Here is an 18759-nt window from a genome sequence, read left to right as displayed (position 1 = left end):
CTTTGTGATTAGTCACGCTGCAAGTCGACAAACGACCACACCTACATCAGATGATCCTTTACGCGTCACAACAGTCAAGGTGAGCCGACTCAGACTGGGCTTTATATATATATATATATATATATATATATATATATATATATATATATATATATATATATATATATATATATATATATATATATACGATTATTAGTACCTAATCATTTTAGAAATGTTAATGCCATACAATCACGGTATATAGTGCGGTATGTGCCATGCACGTGCTGCATGAAATAAATTTACAAAATCATGTACATTTCTAAACTATATATATATATATATATATATATATATATATATATATATATATATATATATATATATATATATAGTAGTTTTGCATGGTAAGATATTAAAGATTTACTATGAGAAAATCATAAATTGCTTTTGACTACACCTTTTTACCCACACAAATCAAAAATCATCGTGACCATTGATCTCCAACCATGGTAATTAACTTGACATTTTCTGACTTTGTTTGATTCAGCCTTATTATTTCTCCCACGTCTTATCTGATTTTAGTTAGGAAAATTCACTGAGACAGATTTTTTCCAAAGACAGCATCGTTAAATTAACCAATTAATACTCTTTTCATGATCAAACTCTCAGCTTCAAAGTGAAGTCACCACTAGGTTGTCTTTTCCTATTAAAATGCATTAATAAGCTCTGTTGCCCCTCTTTCTTTTTGGTCTGGTGTTCACAAGGGTAATTTATTTACTCCCTTATTCATAACTAAATGTTAGTACTATACATCATATGCAGTGTAAAGTAGAATTCTGTGGAATACCAAGCTTGCAAGTTTTAGGGTGACAGAAAAAAATAAAAAATAAATAAATCTACATGATCAGTTCACTGTAATCCCCCACCCCAATCCCAATCACTATACAGACAATAATAACCACACATAGTAAAACATTCATTAAGAAAACAAAAGCTGTTTTGGAATAGAAAAAAAGGCATTTGATCACCTTACATTTTATGTGGTGAATGTATTTGACAAGAAGTGACTGTGAATAGTAATCAATCCTTCATGCTTTACCACCTGCAGCAATCTATTCTACAAAAGTTCCTGCATGAACCTTTACAGGCAAACCGATTGTAGTATCCACACAATACAAAAAGATCCCAGGTGCACATGAGCAGCAACCATGCTCTTCAACCACCTACAGTACATCCAGATATTTCAGTGTTTATGTCACTGGAAAAGCACAAGCAAACCCATCCAACATAAAAGTTTAAACTCACAATGTTGCCTTTCAATTTGAAGATGATCACCAAAACATTACTTATGGGATGTGCCTGCCTATTGGTAGGTATTCACTGATCTCTCTATATCAGAGCTGCCTATAGGCCCCTTCCTGGGTGACATCCTCATTCCCAACTACCGAGGGGTTGAAACCATCATTCCACGGAAGCCATTTCTCTTTTTGCCTCTCAAGAGAAGGTAAGACCTCTTTGTTGAAACAATGTTTTGTGAAAAATAACTTTTCTGAGTCGACTGCAGTTCTCCTGCATTCATGCTGAAAGCTGGCTTGCCGCTTTCCTGGAATCAGTGGCTCCAAAATTAAAGCCTGTTTTTCTTTCCTCCTTCTTTCAGCAGCCTGCTCGGGCTGTGGATTAGCTGCAGCGCAGTTGTTATACAACAGCAGCCAACCAGTATTCCTCCACCAGGTTGTGTGGTTACATATACACCCGCAGGCCTCAGCCACAGCAAGCAACCGGCCCCTCCATCAAGTCAGGGAGAACGCAGGACGTGGCGAGTCCACGTCCATTCCAGGAGGCGATTCCAGGGCCTCCTCCCTAGGCAGTCATCTCAAACGGCTCAGCCCCAACCTCAGCAGCTCCAACAAGGGCCATGTAGGCTTGCGGCATCAGACCCACCCCTTTTCTGCACACCAGCTGCATTACTGGAGAGCTTGCACCTCGGACACCTGGGTGTTCACCACAGTGCACAATTGTTACGCACGCCAGTTCTGCTTGGGACCTCCTCCCTTCCAAGGAGTCATGTTGTGCCAGAAACTGTTGGGTCTGATGGCCACAGCCGTTTCAGCCATCAAGCTGGGTTTACTCCACTTGCACCCAGTGTAAATGTGGCTCAATGCATTTCGCTTACATCCCAAGCACGACAGACACCATCGGCTGACAGTATCACACGTGCTCAGCAGCAATGCACTGGTGGAGGATGACCTCTCACCTGCGCGAAGGTGTGCGGATGGGAGTGGTGTCAAACCATGAAGTTGTGACAATGGATGCCTCCAACATGGGTCCATGGATCCTGGCCGGACCACTGGACGTCCCTGCACTTAAACATGCTGGAGTTGCAGGCTGTTTTCCTTGCCCTCCAGCATTCCTCTCGGTGCGGCAGGGAACAGATGTGTTGGTCCGGACAGACAACACAGCAGTGGTGGAGTATGTCAACCATCAGGGTGGCGTACGGTCCCCGGGGTTGCATCTCATTGCCTTCCGGCTTTTGACGTGGGCTCAAAGGAACCTGCTGTCCCCATGGGCGACGCATATTCCTGGAGTGGTGAACTGGCTTCGACGCCCTAGCCAACAAGGGGCCCAGAGCGCTCCTATATGTGTTCCCGCCGATACCATTGCTCCCGGCCTATCTGGAAAAGGTCCGGTTAGAGAAGGTGACAGTTCTCCTAGTGGCCCCCAGGTGGCCCAGGAGACTCTGGTTCTCGACCCTGTGCCAGCTCTTACAAGGTCAGCCCTGGGAGATCCCGCTTCGTCTGAATCTCCTGTCAGGCAAGAGGCACTCTCTGGCACCCGGAACCGGACAGGTTCCAGCTATGGGTCAGGCCCCTGAATATGACCGCTGGTCAGCCCTAGGGCTATCAGACGCATTGCAGAATGCTAGGGCAGATTCCATTAGGTCATTTTACTCCTACAAGTAAAAGTATTTTCAGAATTTGTGTCTGACTAAGAGTCATGACCCAGTCTCTTGCACCATGCCAGTTATCTTATCATTGAAGGTACATTTAACATGCGTATTTGGGAGGATGGCAGCAGGCCTCCCCAAGGTGATCACAGCCTTCCACATTAATCAGTGTGGAACTGGAGTCCTTCCATCCTCCACCATTTGCTTCACTGGAGGATGAGAAATTGAATTTCCTCTGCTTGGTGCAGGATTGAGATGCTACGTGAATAGGACAAGAGCTCTGCGTCATTCTGATCAGCTCTTCGTCTGTCATGGGATACAGACCCTAGGACAGCCCCTCTTGAAGCAGCGACTGTCGCATTGGATTGCGGACACAGTCTCAACAGCGTATGATGATGTTGGCTTACCCCCATCTGGGAGGGTAGCCGCACATTCCACTAGAGGGATGGTTACATGTTGGGACTTCCTCCCAGGGGCCTTGATGTCTACGCTGCATACTTTCTCCAGGTTCTTTCACCTTAACGTGATAGATCCTTCCTTGCCTATTGGAAGCTCTGATATAGAGAGCTCAGTGAATACCTACCAATAGGCAGTTATATCCCATAAGTAATGTTTTGCTGGTCTCTTCTTTCAGTGAATCAGGATTACGATAAGTAACCTAAAGTTCTTAAACATTAATTGGGTGATTGTCTTTAACCAGGTGTAAAAAAAGACCAGCAACACCATGACAATGTCCAAGGTCACATGGTTCAAAGCATGTCCAAGCATTCTTTGAACCATGCAACCTGGAACATTGTTCTATCTGCATTGCAATCAATTGTGCCTGTGACTTCAAGGTGTTCCTGGCATTGAAAGATTGTGCAGTAGGGAATCCCATTGCTATTTTTTGTATCTGACTTAATGTAAGAACATTATAAAAGTGCAGATTTAAAAAAAATTTTGAATACAAAAACAAAACAGCTCAAAGGCAATATACTTTACACTGTGATAAAAATTCAGATTTGTTGTAGATGTTTGTTGTAATTTGTAGAACAAAATATTACCGGAACTGCATGATTGTCACAAAGACGGCTGTAGTGGGTGGTGTCAGACCAGAACCAGGAATCAACAAATAAACAATAGAGAGGTGGAGTTTGGTGAAGCTGTGCGATTGTTTTTTGCTCAGCATTTAATAAATGAACAGACAGAAAATAAAAGGTTGTAAGACATACAAAACACAGGACACGGCACTTTAGCCAAAATAAAGAGACAAACAAAACGGACTACACAGACAAACACGGTAAGTTGATATTATTATTTACTATCACTATTATTACCTCTGTCTCCACACCTGTTCTCCACTCACTGAACACACAACCCTGAGTGAATGAAAACATGCTGCTTTTATGCAGTTGTACAGAGACTCGATTGCTAATCAATCATTCAATTGGAGTCTTGGTACAACTGCACGTGAATTAATAAGTGCAATTCCCCATGCTCAGATATTACTACATTTTACCTGCACGTGAAGTGCTGTGAAATCCTTGTGCCTAAATACAAATGCACATTTTAAACACTTGTGCTCGTAACCCATATTATATCTTGTGTACCTATGACTATACATCAACATTAACACACAACACACAACGTACATCACAGAAATAAACACGGGCAGGGCAACATTGCCACAATGATGCACTATTTATTTTCTATTATTCATTGTTACCTGACATATACAGACAAATCATATGTATAAGAGCTGCAAATAGGATAATTAAAACCCTTTAAAATAATTCAGATTTCTTAATGCATTACACAGTGTAACAATTATTTATTTATTTTTGTTCCTGGGTAGTAAGTGTTATTTCCTAATTGCTTATGGCTCAAAAGTATAGAAAATGGCTATTATTCCCCACAAACTTTGCTTTTGTGACCAGGACAGTGATATTTTGAAATATCACTATTTCCAATGAGAAAACAGGAGCTTTTGTGTCTTTTCGTTCACATAAAATCAGAAAAAAACAACATATGAATCCAAATTAACATGTATTTATACTAAAGTAATACAAAGATGACTACAAAAGATTTAGAAGTGAGTAGTTTTTCAAGATTTACAATTATACTGTAAATTTACAGAGAGGTATTATAGGTATTATACTGTAAATGTACAGTATAATTGTAAATCTCGAAAAACTACTCACTTCTAAATCTTTTGTAGTCATTTTTGTATTACTTTAGTATAAATACATGTTCATTTGGATTCATATGTTGTTTTTTTCTGACTTTATGTGAACGAAAAGACACATTTGCCCATTTTCCCATTGGAAATAGTAATATTTTGAAATATCACTGTCCTGGCCACAAAAGCAAAGCTTGTGGGGAATAATAGCCATTTTCTATACTTTTGAGGCATAAGCAATTAGGAAATAACACTTACTACCCAGGAACAAAAATTGTGTTACATAGTGTTATTACTGTCATTATAGACCTCATCTGTTCTCACAGTCTGGTATTGATTATTTCAATATCTTGTGTCTACATCAATAAACATGAATTATTTTCACAAAATACCTGTAGTTGTTTACTTAATTTTTTTTTTTTTAAATTACATTTATTTATATGAAACATAAATATTTTTATTATACTGTGGATAATATTGTAACGGTAGTATTCTTAAAACAATAAATGCATTTATTATAATATATAAACCCGTTCTCAATATCACTCTATGAAAAAAAGATTTACACATTATAACAAATTAAAATATCACTCTATTTAATTTAAAGTTCATAAATCGAGGTTGTTACACGGGCAAATGATTTACTAGGAATCTATTTAAAACTGTGACATTTATTAAGCATGCAATCACACAATAATACATTTGGAAAATAAATTAAACGTGCAATAACGCAATACATTCAGAATATCTACAAAAACAATTGCACAGTCAATATTCCAGTAAAACGACGTTATAATAAAACAAGACATTTGACAACAATTGGTGATAACCAGTGAGCAGAGTTAAACGAATTGCTGAGAATACCAATCTGTCTGTATTAAAATAAGCCAATATGACCTACAATACCAAGATTGAGATCCAACTGCAACCCTCATTGGGTAGTGTTTTCACGAAGACGCAGTCTATAATAACAATGGCATGATATCATCTAACTCCAGTAAAAGAGTGACAACAAACTAAGGTTGAACCCAAATCTGAATTTACTGTATATTACAAATTTAACTCAGATTTTCAGAAGCAATGTAGTTTTTCAAGGTCTTCTGTAATAGTAATTAAATGACTGCATTACAGAGTATACTGTATTTTATGTTTAAAGGGTCAACCCACAGACCAAGCCAAACCTTGGAATTATCTTCTTGGTTAGGCTTTATTTGCATGTATTCTGTTCATGTACAGGGTTTATTTGCAGGTAAAATTACAAAATCCAGTTCCTATAGCCTTAAATAACTAAAACACAAGGATGGAAGACATTGCAAAAGACAAAAGGGAACAAAAGAAGACTAACACAGAGAATCACAAGTCAAATAAAATGACAAATGAATAAAAAAAATGTTAGATATGACATGTAAAAGCTTTTAGTGTATCAGAACATAAACACCAACACTAAGCTAACATATTCCAACAAAATGTATTTTGCCCAGGGTTTAACCACATAAAGGAGTGAAACCCATTTCTAATTAGCATTAGAGGAATTATCACTGGCCCTCCTTTTTATCTGGTCCTGTGCTTTTTTTAAAAACTTTAATCCGGGATGTACAGATTCAGTACTGTGCAATTTTCTTCCTGATTCTTAATCACTTCCTCTACAGTACATGGCCTGATTGAAGCTATATCATTGGAGTGAAACTGAAGCCCAGAACATGATTTTGTACCAGGAATAAACGCCAAAAAATATATGTAACAGGGTTTAGCAACTATCAGGCTAAAACCCCACCGCTACGCTGTGCAATAATTTGACTACACCAGCTCTATAAAGAGCAACTAAAATGTAATGTAGCCCAAGAAAGAGCAATGCAAGAACCACAAACAAGCAGAGGACAAGCAAACATGGAGTTCAATATTTGTATTTATAAAAAATATGATTTTTGCATTTACAACCAGAGATTATATCAAATTTATAATTTTCCAGGGTTTTATAAAAATAGAGGCATATTAGTTAACACCAGCCACACTAATTAGACAGCGTCATTCACAAGCCAGCTTCTTCAAGATATTTTCACATCTACCCAGGCGTTCTGTGCTCACCTTTGTTGATCATGGTAAACAGCGTGGCACCATATTGTTTCAACAAATCAGTCGAAAGATGAAAGAAAAATAACAGATCTCATATGCATGTATTTATTTACTGTATTTTGAAAAGCCATGTATGGATTTTAAAGTATGACATTTTCTTTTATTCACATGCTTAACACATACTTTTGAGTTTTGACCAAAAAATAAAACAACGTTACATCTCAAGAAACTCAGTAAACATAAATAATAATAATAAAAAATTTGACATAAGTTAACATAAAATAGCATAACTCAAAAGTAATATGTATTTGTAAAAATAAATAAACCTTTAATGTTTCCATTCTGTAAGCACCATTTTTTTAAATCAATATACAAACAATGTGACATTGCAACATTATTCATCATTCAGGCAACCATTTGCTTAATTAACATATGAGCCACACCTGTGTGGAAGCCCTTGCTTTCAATATACTTGGTGTCCCTCATTTACCCAGATGTTTCCATTTTTTTGTCCACTACCTACCTACTTGGATATATAATATATATATAATATATATATACGATATATATATATATAATATATATATATATATATATATTATAACCACCATTGGTCAAAAAAGAAAACCGAAAACCGGGACACAATTTTAAATAATTGTTAAGACTAATTAAGTCTGTTAAATATAGGCTATTTAATAGTTATTTATATAGCCATCCTCTTGGTATTATCTTTTCACAGGATGGCTCTATTTATTGATGTTGTTGAGATGGTGGATTCGGATGCTTGAAACCTCTTACTGCTCTGCCTAATGTCTGGGCTAAATCCCACCAGAACAGCACAGCTATGAAAAGACTACATTACACATCATTGTAGATTCATATTGAATAGAAAATAAATGCAAGGTGCACTGAGGAATAAGCACTTTATGTCTGTGTCAGTCACTTTATAAAAATAATGTTTTTGATTACCCTAGTACCTTTTTTATTTTATTTTGTTTTTACTGCAGGCATTATAAACTAAGTTATATAGGAGGAGGTTGTTTTCCATTATTTTGACCTATATTCAGGGAAGGTGAAATAGTTTCATCTGAGCTAGATGTGATGAGCCCAGTCACTTTAGTTAGGTTGCATTTAAGGTACACTTGTAAGTGGGGCTAGTACATGTTAAACTAACTTTTTTTATTATTATTTTATGCACCTCTTGTGGAAATGGGGAATTATTATGCCCTAGTTGCAAATTAATCCAGCTAATAATGTTTAGTACTTAAAGACAAATAAAATAGGTAAAAGATGAAACCAAACTAATTTAAAGCTAGGGTGGAGACAAAATGTTTTGTGTTGATTTTAAGCATTAAATGTTGTAACACGAGGTAATGCTTACCACATGCTGCGAATAAGGGAGGGCCTGAATGGTTTTCTTATGGCACAGGGCACTTCCCTTGACTTAAGATCAGGGTATTGGCAGATAGAAATGCCAGTGAAGTAGGAGTTTAGTGCTATGCTATTGTAAGAGAGTGAAGGTAGCAAAGGGGTGATCACTTATGCCAGCTGCACCTTGAGTGACATTCAATGAAGGTACCATGCAGCAGAACAAGAGTGCTTGGCTCTGGTCTGGGCCGTGAAACACTTTCAACCCTATTTAGAGGGAAGACCCTTCTCACTGGTGACCGACAACAATGCTCTGTGCTGATTACATCGCATGAGGGATAGTAACAGTAAGCTGACAATGTGGTACTTACAAATTGAGGAATTCACCTTCCAGGTCCAACACAGTGCAGGACTATTGAGCCACACTGTGGACACCCTGTCTAAGCATTCAGTGGGTCCAGGTGAAGTGGTGGACTAAGACCATCCCAACCTGATATTTCCAAACTTTAATTTGAAATGACCACACTCTTGGTTGATAGAGGACATAAAGACATAGAAACACCCTTAAGTAGAGAACAGCTCATACAAGCCCAGCTCCAACAACAGTGACAGATTACCCAGAAAATGAATTATGACAGGTCTTGACGGTGTGTTGGCACTCTGGTTTTGCTTCGCACACACCACAAAAGAGAAAAAAATACAGCAAAACTTGCAAAGCTCTGTGAAGGACCCTATCGTATTGCAAGACAGGTCTCTCCAGTTAACTATATGTTAGCAGATCCGACCGACACCCAATTTATTGGGGTCTACCACATTGTCAATCTCCAACCATTTTGGCCAAGAGATGAGCCAGGCCAAAAGAGTCAGGGAAAGAAAATGGAGGAGGAGCAGTTGGAATTGGAAGACAATGAGCACTTGACACACACTGACAGTTGAAATTAAATGGCCTAGACTTACGAATGGGACAGTCACATTCGTTTGACAGCCCGAAGAAGTGAAGATGAAGGAGGGGAGGTACAGCTATGGCCAAAATTTTTGCATCACCTGCAATTTTAGGATTGAGACATAATAAAAAAATAAAACTACATTAACATAATTTAGATCTTTTATTTAACATCATGTAATCAAAGAATCTACAAAATGATATCGCAAAAGGTCGACCGGAAACAATAATAGCAGTAATATATTTCATGTTAGAATTTGAAATGTCACATTTTTCAATTTTTTCAATTTTTGGTATAATTGTATTATTTTTATTTTTAAGTATAATTGGAAAACTACAAAGTGGTATGTAATTCAATATTATAACGTTATTATAACATTATTCAGCTGGTTTCATTCGACTTTATGAAGCAAAATTGGTTAATTCTAATTTGTAGATACATCTGAAATATAATACTGTAATGACCCAGACAATTGCATCATTGCAGGGCTTGTTGTCTGTCCAGTTTGTTTGTCTTGTCTATCTTATGTTACATGTCATGTCGACAGTTAGCATGGGAATGGGAGTGAATGAGTATGTGAATGCATGCTGCTGCTGTTCAGGGATGCACTGGCTAAGCCCATGCTTTATCTCTCTGTGATGGCCAACTCACCAAACAGGCTCGCTTGGGTTCTTTTTTCCCTTCTAAAAATCACGAACGACACACAGGATTGAAAGAAAAATAGCACTGATGCTCACTTTTAATTACAAAAACAAACAAAATGACAAAACAAACACCTAACTCCTTCGGAGCACTGACTAAACATTCATTGCAAGTTCCTAACTAGCTCGCAGGACGGATACGCCGCTTACCTGCCACAAACACACAAATAACGACACAAGTTTCACACGATACCTTTCTCAAAAACCACTGCTCACACACACAGTTGGGCTCCTCACTCAGCAGCAGCCCTGAGCAGACTGGCTGTCTCTCTTAAATACCCTGCACCTGGTTCTAATTTACAATTACCACCAGGTGCAGGAGATAACTAAACAATTAAAAAATAAAAACCCTTAGCCCATTCACCCAAACGTGCATTCTCACATGTTTTTTAGCAGGGAGGATTTTAACCCCCTCCCTGCTATCTCACACTCTCCCATTTAGCTGTGGGAAAAAGGGTGGCTGCAGAGCATGGACTTGACTGGCAGTGCCAGACAGCAGCAGGAAATGAGTAGAGGCTATATAAGGGGGTGCAAGAGCTTGTCGGGTGAAAGAGATAGTGAGAGAAACAGGTGAGAGTCTGCAGCGAAAGCAAAAGTGAGAGAGTGAGATCAAAGGGGTTTATTCCGTGAATTCTGCCCCCGAACAGGATTTCTATGTTGGTATCACAATAAACCTTTAATTTGAGAATTCATCACTGTCTCCCTGAGTCCTGCTTCATAAAACCTAACAAAAAAATTACATTAGCGTACCGATGCAGGATCATGGAGCAATTGCTCTGAGTGGAGATGGTAGTTTCACTGCCGCTGGGAGGTGACCTTATAGCAGAGTTGAGTGTCAGAGGTGTCCTGGAGACAACCACCATTAGGACCAGGAACAGCGGGGAGCAGCTACAAGATGGGATCCTTCAAGGCGAAGTAGAATGAAGAGCCAATTTGGCAGAGGCGCTGCTGCGGAGGAAGCATCAAGACGCGTCAAGCAGGAGGCGACGTCATGGTGGGGACAAAGTGGGGCAGAGCACAGGGCACTGAGTGTCCATGGAGCCAGACATGTCAAGGAGGAAGTGATATCACCACGGGGTGCAAGAGTGACAACAGAGCTGCAGGACATAAGGACCTGAATCAACCAACCCACTTATGATAGTAAGGCCGACTGGGAATTGTTCCTAATTCAGTTTGAATTAGAAGGATGGACTAATAAGCCTTACCATACCTCCAGTTTATTGATGAGCTCGACAAAGATAGCTGGCCAGCAAGCAGCAGGCCAGGAGGGGAAAGCACTGCAGGTGCGACCTGGGCCCAGACAAGCTGGACAGTTATGATGTTCTTGTCACAGCCCCGTACTGTAGAGCAGAGCCTGTTGTCGGCCTGCACGAATGCCTGGCCACATGAACCAGAGGCCCCGGAGATGGACAACTTGGACAACCTGCTGGTCCATGGAAGGACCTTCCAGGTGGCCCTGGCCTCCCTGCGAGAAATGCGTCGATGAATCACAGAGACACGACTGAAGCTACACCCTGAAAAGTGCCAGTTTTTGTGCAAGGAGGTTACCTTCCTGGGCCATCAAGTTGGAGAGAATTGCATCAGTACGGAGCCCTGCAAGGTTGCAGCAGTCAGAGAGTGGCCCACCTCCATCAATCCCTGCCAGCATGGAGGCTTCCTTGGACTTGCGTCCTACTATGGAAGATTTGTGCTGGGCTTCTCAACCATCACCGCCCCCTTACACTGCCTCCTGCATAAAGGTGAGCCCTTTGAGTGGACCCTGGAACACAGGGAGACATTCAACAACCTGAAAAAAGTGTTGGCACCCCAGATCCCCACTCCACAATCTTGCTGGACACTGACATGAGGGACAAGGAGATTGGAGCTGTCCTATCGCAGCCTGGGTCAGACAGTAAGAAGGTAGTCACATACTACAGCCGTTCGCTCGGTAAGTCAGAGCGCCGGTATTGTGTGATGGGACAGGAGCTGCTGGCAGTGGTCAAGTTGGTCTGCCATTTCTGCCACTAACACTATGGGCTACCCTTCACAGTGTAGGCAGTTGGTCTTTCGCCTGGAGGTGCTCAAGGTTCACCATGGGACCCCAAGCATTGGTCACTTCAGGGTCACAAAGATGCTCCGGTGGCTCCGACAGTCCTTCTACTGCTCGAAAAGGAACCCTGGGTAGGTCGCATGCCCCCCCCCCCCCCCCCCCCCCTCCAAAAGTACCAGGTCAGCAGACCCATGGAGAGGGTCGCCATGGATGTCTTGGGCCCCATTGCGCGCTCAGAGAAGAAGAACCAGTTCATCTTGGTGGCCTTCGATTACTTCACCAAGTGGCCGGAGGCATATGCTCTGCCAGAGCAGGAGGCAGAGTTCTTCTACTGGTTCGGGATCCCCCAGGAGCTTCATTCAGACCAGCGGCACAACTTAGAGTCCTGGGTCTTTGCGGAGTTGTGCTGTTGCCTGGGGATCCAAAAGACCCAGACCACCCCCCTCCAGTGATGAATCGGTTGAGCATTTCAACCACATGCTGGCCTTGCAGCTGGCTGTGACCACCGCCAGCCACCAAAAAGACTGGGACAACCACCTGTCTCTTGTGCTGCTGGCCTGCCGTTCAGCTGTGCAGGACTGCACTGCCTGCACTCCAGCTCTGTATGACTCATCCTGCGCTCCCAGCGACTGCGCTTTAACTGGATGAGCCACTCGGGGACCCCAAAAATGTTACAACTTTAGCTGTATATTTTATACATTAATTATACAATTTGAGGTTGTTGTCAGGTTCATAGGTTATTAATAAATATTTTCTGAGTTTCTTAGGAACAGAAAATTATGGTAATACAAATAGTTGGTTTCTTTGGAAAAGCAATAACAAAAAAAAAGCAAAAAATTTTAGTTACAGTTCTGCTCTTGGAAGGGTATAGTATTGTATTTACAGTAGAACCAGTGGCAAAGTGCCACCACCCACTATATATATATATATATATATATATATATATATATATATATATATATATATGTGTGTGTGTGTGTGTGTGTGTGTGTGTGTGTGTGTGTGTTATTATTTATTATTACATTATGTAACACAATTTTTGTTCCTGGGTAGTAAGTGTTATTTCCTAATTGCTTATGCCTCAAAAGTATAGAAAATGGCTATTATTCCCCACAAACTTTGCTTTTGTGACCAGGAAAGTGATATTTTGAAATTTACCTATTTACAATGAGAAAATGGGTGAATTTGTGTCTTTTCATTCACATAAAGTCAGAAAAAAACAACATATGAATCCAAATTAACATGTATTTATACTAAAGTAATACAAAAATGACTACAAAAGATTTAGAAGTGAGTAGTTTTTTGAGATTTACGATTATACTGTAAATCACTTTCACGAATCAGCCCCCAAATGTAGTCTCCCATCATGTTCTTGTTTTACTGTCCTGGTGGAAGCGCTCGCCTTGCTCCTCCAAGTATGCTCCCATGTTCTCCTTGAATTTATCAAGATGAACATCAAGGATATGGACTTTGAGGGACATCCTACAGCCCATTGTGCCGTACTTCTTCACCAGAGTCTCAACCAGCTCTACATAGTTTTCGGCCTTGTGATTGCCCAGGAAGCCCCGAACCACTGTGACAAAGCTTCCAAGCCGCTTTCTCCTTACTAGTGAGCTTCTTGGGGAATTCATTGCACTCCAGGATCTTCTTGATCTGTGGTCCAACGAAGACACCGGCTTTGACCTTTGCCTCAGACAGCTTAGGGAAGAAGTCTTGAAAGTACTTGAAGGCTGCCGACTCCTTATCTAGAGCTCTGACAAATTGTTTCATAAGGCCCAATTTGATGTGCAGTGGTGGCATCAGCACCTTCCGGGGGTCCACCAGTGGCTCCCACTTGACGTTGTTCCTCCCCACAGAGAACTCTGTTCGCTGTGGCCAGTCCCGCCTGTGGTAGTGCGCCTTGGTGTCCCTGCTGTCCCAAAGGCAAAGATAACAGGGAAACTTGGTAAAACCTCCTTGGAGACCCACCAGGAATGCTACCATTTTGAAGTCTCCTATGACCTCCCAGCCGTACTCATCATACTTCAAGGCGTCCAGCAAGGTCTTGATACTGTTGTAATCCTCTTTGAGGTGCACCGAGTGAGCCAGGGGAAGAGACGGGTACTTGTTACCATTATGGAGCAGCACGGCTTTGAGGCTCCTGGGTGAGCTGTCAATGAAGAGGCGCCACTCATTCTGGTTACAGGCGATTCCGATTGCCTCGAACAGACTGGCCACATTGTGGCAGAAGCAGAGTCCATCTTGACGGGTGAAGAAGCTGAAAAAAGGTTGGTGACGCTTCCTCTGATCTGCGACTTGCACACTTTCATCCAACAAGTTCCATTGCTTGAGCCTAGACGTCAAAAGCTCGGCATTGGACTTGGTGAGACCAAGATCTCTAATCAAGTCATTGAGGTCTTTTTTGGTTGGGGTAGTATGGGTTTCTCTCCTCAGCTCCACCTCTGAAATTGTCATCTGTATTTACAACGTCTTCCTCACTCTCTGACTTGCTGCTCTCTTCTAAAGACGGTTGCTCTCTCTCCGGAGGAGTGGGTACGGGGAGCTCATGGCAGTGTGGCACCGAGGCGATAGATGAAGGAAGGTCCGGATACGTGATAGCAGGTGCATTCTTGCCAGTCCGACGTTTGGAAGGGTCCACCATGCAAAAGTAGCAGTTGCTTGAGTGGTCAGTGGGTTCCCACCAAATTCTTGGGATAGCGAACTTCACGGCTCTCTTTCCCCCTCTGTACCATCCTACAAAAATACATTTATTTCACCTATGACTAAAGTGTAAGAGATTCTCGCAACATTTTTCATATATGATATATTTTTTCAATAACATTGAAAATTGTAAAACATTTTAAAATTAAAAACTTTTACAATTTTAAAAATTATAACAAATTTTATAACATAAAATTCCGAGCAACAATTGTCCATCTTACCTTCCAGAGTTTTTTTGCAATGCTCGCAGGTGAAATGAGGTGCCCAGGGTTTGTCTTGATCCCCGACAGTCATGCCGAAATATGCCTTATAGGCCTCACACATCTTCGCAGATACTTCCACGGAGTACTTTTTCGCTCTTGTCTTCATAGATTGGCCACAGACATAGCAAAATGCGTCTGTCGGATGCTTGCAGCCTCTTGATGCCATCTCAGAAAAATGCAGATATGTATCCACTTAGGCAGCTGGAACTAAACTGAACTGGTGGGCTTAAGGCCCCTGTATTTATACTACTATTTATATTACTGGAAAGTTCTAGAAAGTTCTAGAAGTTACTCCAAGTTTACTCAGCACTGAATCTATCTGGAATGTTCTGGAAAATAGGTACATTTCAAAATATCAATGTCCTGGTCACAGAAGCAAACTTTGTGGGGAATAATAGCCATTTTCTATACTTTTGAGGCATAAGCAATTAGGAAATAACACTTACTACCCAGGAACCAAAAAAAATAAAAAATAATTGTTACACGGTTGATGATTTGATTTGATTTGATTTGATATGATTTATTGTATTATTGTTGTTTGTGGCGCGGACGAAAAGCCGCCGCTATTATTTGTTATTGTTTTTGAAAATTATCTCATTTAATGAGTGACTGATCAGCTTCATAATATGATTAGCTGACAGTAACACACCATAGTGAACCCATGCAGAATGTGACAGAGGGGTTAACAAGATAATTAATAGCTAGTTAATCCCTCGGTCACCACTATAAAAACCTGCAGCTTTGGCTGCAAAGAGTGGAGAGTGTTCAGAGAGTGGGGAACTGGAGTAGAGAGAGGAGATAACCTGAATCATTACATTTTAAACAATTACTAAAGCATGCTGAGCGTACCCAAGCACGATACTTGTTTTGTTCCATATATTTGGTCGTGCCCTTTTCTTTTGTGTAGTTGTGTTTGTTTAAATCTTATATTTGTTTATTGTTTAATACAACACTGAGCACCGCAGCGTCTCAGTTTGCCCCACCATTTCCTTGTTTTGATTCTTGCATTCTGTTCTGATGTCCCCACATCAGCCAATCCTGTCACAAACCCCTATTACCCGAACTGGTAGCCCCAGCTAATTTCCTTATTCTTTCCAGCTAACAAACTGCATAGGAGAATACCATTATATTCCCAAATAGTCTACTATTTTTTAAGACTTTTTAGTCTGTTGTAAAATAAACAATCCCTGATATGTGTGATTGGACTTGAAATAACAATTGTATATAAGTGTATCTCCCCCTCAACATAATCTATTACAGTATGTCATCTTGAATCAAGAACAAATTATAATAGGATTCATATTGTTCAGTTATAATAAACCAGGTTTAACCCATGTTTAAAAATGTACTGTATGTGTAAGGAGGATGGGATATTGAAATACGTGTAAATGTTTTGCTTAAACAAAACATCCTTTTTTTTTCTTTTCAACAGGATATTGTTCCATTTCCCTCAGTTTATTTTATGGGATAGAAAACCTTGGAGTCTCAGGTCTCTAGAGAACCTAGTTACAATAATATAAATATGTGTTGAAAAGATCAAGCTTATTGTGTATCAGGGACCACCGATGACTTAGTTTGCAATATCATGTCTCAGTATGTACCCAAGCCTCAGATATATAAATCATTATAGCAATCCACGCTGATGAAAAAAAGTTTATAAACAATGTATATTCAAGAAAAAAGAAAGAAAAAACACAGCAGCAATAATGACTACACTTTTTGCACTCACAGAGACGAGATTTAGTACCTGAACAACGGGAGTTGGGAGAACGGGTTTTCTTTTGTTACATTATTTCAATGTCCATAGATTTGCCCTTGCACTCGCATCCCAATTGGCTGATGCTGAGTCACATGACCAACACTAAACATAACACCCCAACAACTTAATGTTTTGTTTCGCAAAAAGATCAACAAAAGAAAATTAAAACGAGGATTATTTATTTTTTTTAATCAGTTTTGCTTGGGAAGTTACAGAACACCGTCACCGTTTAAGGGTGGAAATAAAAAGCAGGCCAGTGATGCTCATAATGATTCTGGATTATACAATATGTAGTCCAAGGGATGCTTTTCTATTTTGTGCTGTGTTTATTTGTCAAAAGAATCTATAAAATAATTATAAGTGGATGTCAGATTTCAGTCACCAATCTGTTTTCACAGATCTATTTGTTTAGTTAAGGATAAAGTTATATTATTCATTAAAAATAAATTTAAGTGATCAATGATTATTTATTTCTTAGCAGACGCCCTTACCCAGGTCGACTTACAGTTTTATAGAAAAAATACATATCAAGAATTACAGTACAACTAAGAGCAAGATACAAAATTATAATGACTTCAGTCCTAATAAGAGCAAACACAAAACACAGTACGATTATTGACACAGAAATTGGAATGTAAAGTTGTTCACACAGAATTTGCCTATATTGTTGGTGAATTTTTGCTTGTGTGGCAAGGTGGGGCTTGCTTTGCCACCTCTCAGGACATTTTTCATTGTCCTTAAGTGTACATAAATTACTTGAAACCACAGATGGGATGTAAACAGGGTAGTGTCAGTATCTCTATTCATACATCAAACACAAAACAAATAAGACAAAAAGTCTACACTTTTACTAATACCGGATGGCTACACCGTTTACCAGTCACAAAACCAACACTACCTCAAACATAAACATTAAGTACCTTTTCCAGGTCTGCATCCACCCATGCTTCCCACAGGCCTTAGCCTTACCACAGACCCAGACAAATCATTTTCACCTTCTTATATATCTACCTGCTTAATCCCAGGCAGATGTCTCTCATAAAATTACGGAGGGTATAGTCCTGCAGCAACCCCCTGGACTACATCTTTCCACACCCTGCTCCACCACGCTACGTAAAATGTATTGAGAATTGATAGTATCGTATGTAAGGTACAGTTGCATATATGAAGAAGCTGAAGAGCTGTTGCAAGGAGTGGGCAGTTTACACACACTGGGGAATTTAAACAAGAGGGGTGTACAGGATAATAATCTGTGAATACAGTATAAGAATTTGCAGCGCTGCGAAATATAAAATTATATAATGACAACTATTGATTTAAATGGAGTAATGCAAACTGCAAGCAAAGTGAGCGAATGTACAAATACATTTGTTTTATTTTTTACATTTTTCAAATTTTTTAAAATTTAGTAGTCGGCAATTATTTTTTTAATTATTTTCTCCCAATTTAAGATATACAATTCTTATTTAAGCTCGGCTCACCGCTACCACCCCTGTGCTGACTCGGGAGCAGCGAAGATGAACACACGTTGTCCTCTGAAGTGTGTGCCATCAGTCGACTGCTTCTTTTCACACTGCAGACACCATGCAGCCACTTCAGAGCTACAGCGTTAGAGGACAACACAGCTTTGGCAGCTTACAAGCAAGCCCACAGGCGCCCAGCTAGACAACAGGGGTTGCTGGTGCGTGGTGAGCCAAGGAGGTGGTAGCGTTGAGCTGAGCTTAAATAATAATTGTATATTCTAAAAAGAAAGATGCCACATGGCAAGAAATAGCAGAACAATTGGAAATTGACGGTATGTCTATCTCTCTTTATTTCACCTTAATTTTAGTCAAAGT

Source organism: Polyodon spathula, chromosome 1, assembly GCF_017654505.1.
Source record: "Polyodon spathula isolate WHYD16114869_AA chromosome 1, ASM1765450v1, whole genome shotgun sequence".
NCBI classification, from domain to species: Eukaryota; Metazoa; Chordata; class Actinopteri; order Acipenseriformes; family Polyodontidae; genus Polyodon; species Polyodon spathula.
The sequence above is the reverse complement of the archived record's forward strand: the minus strand, read 5'-3'. Positions refer to the sequence as shown.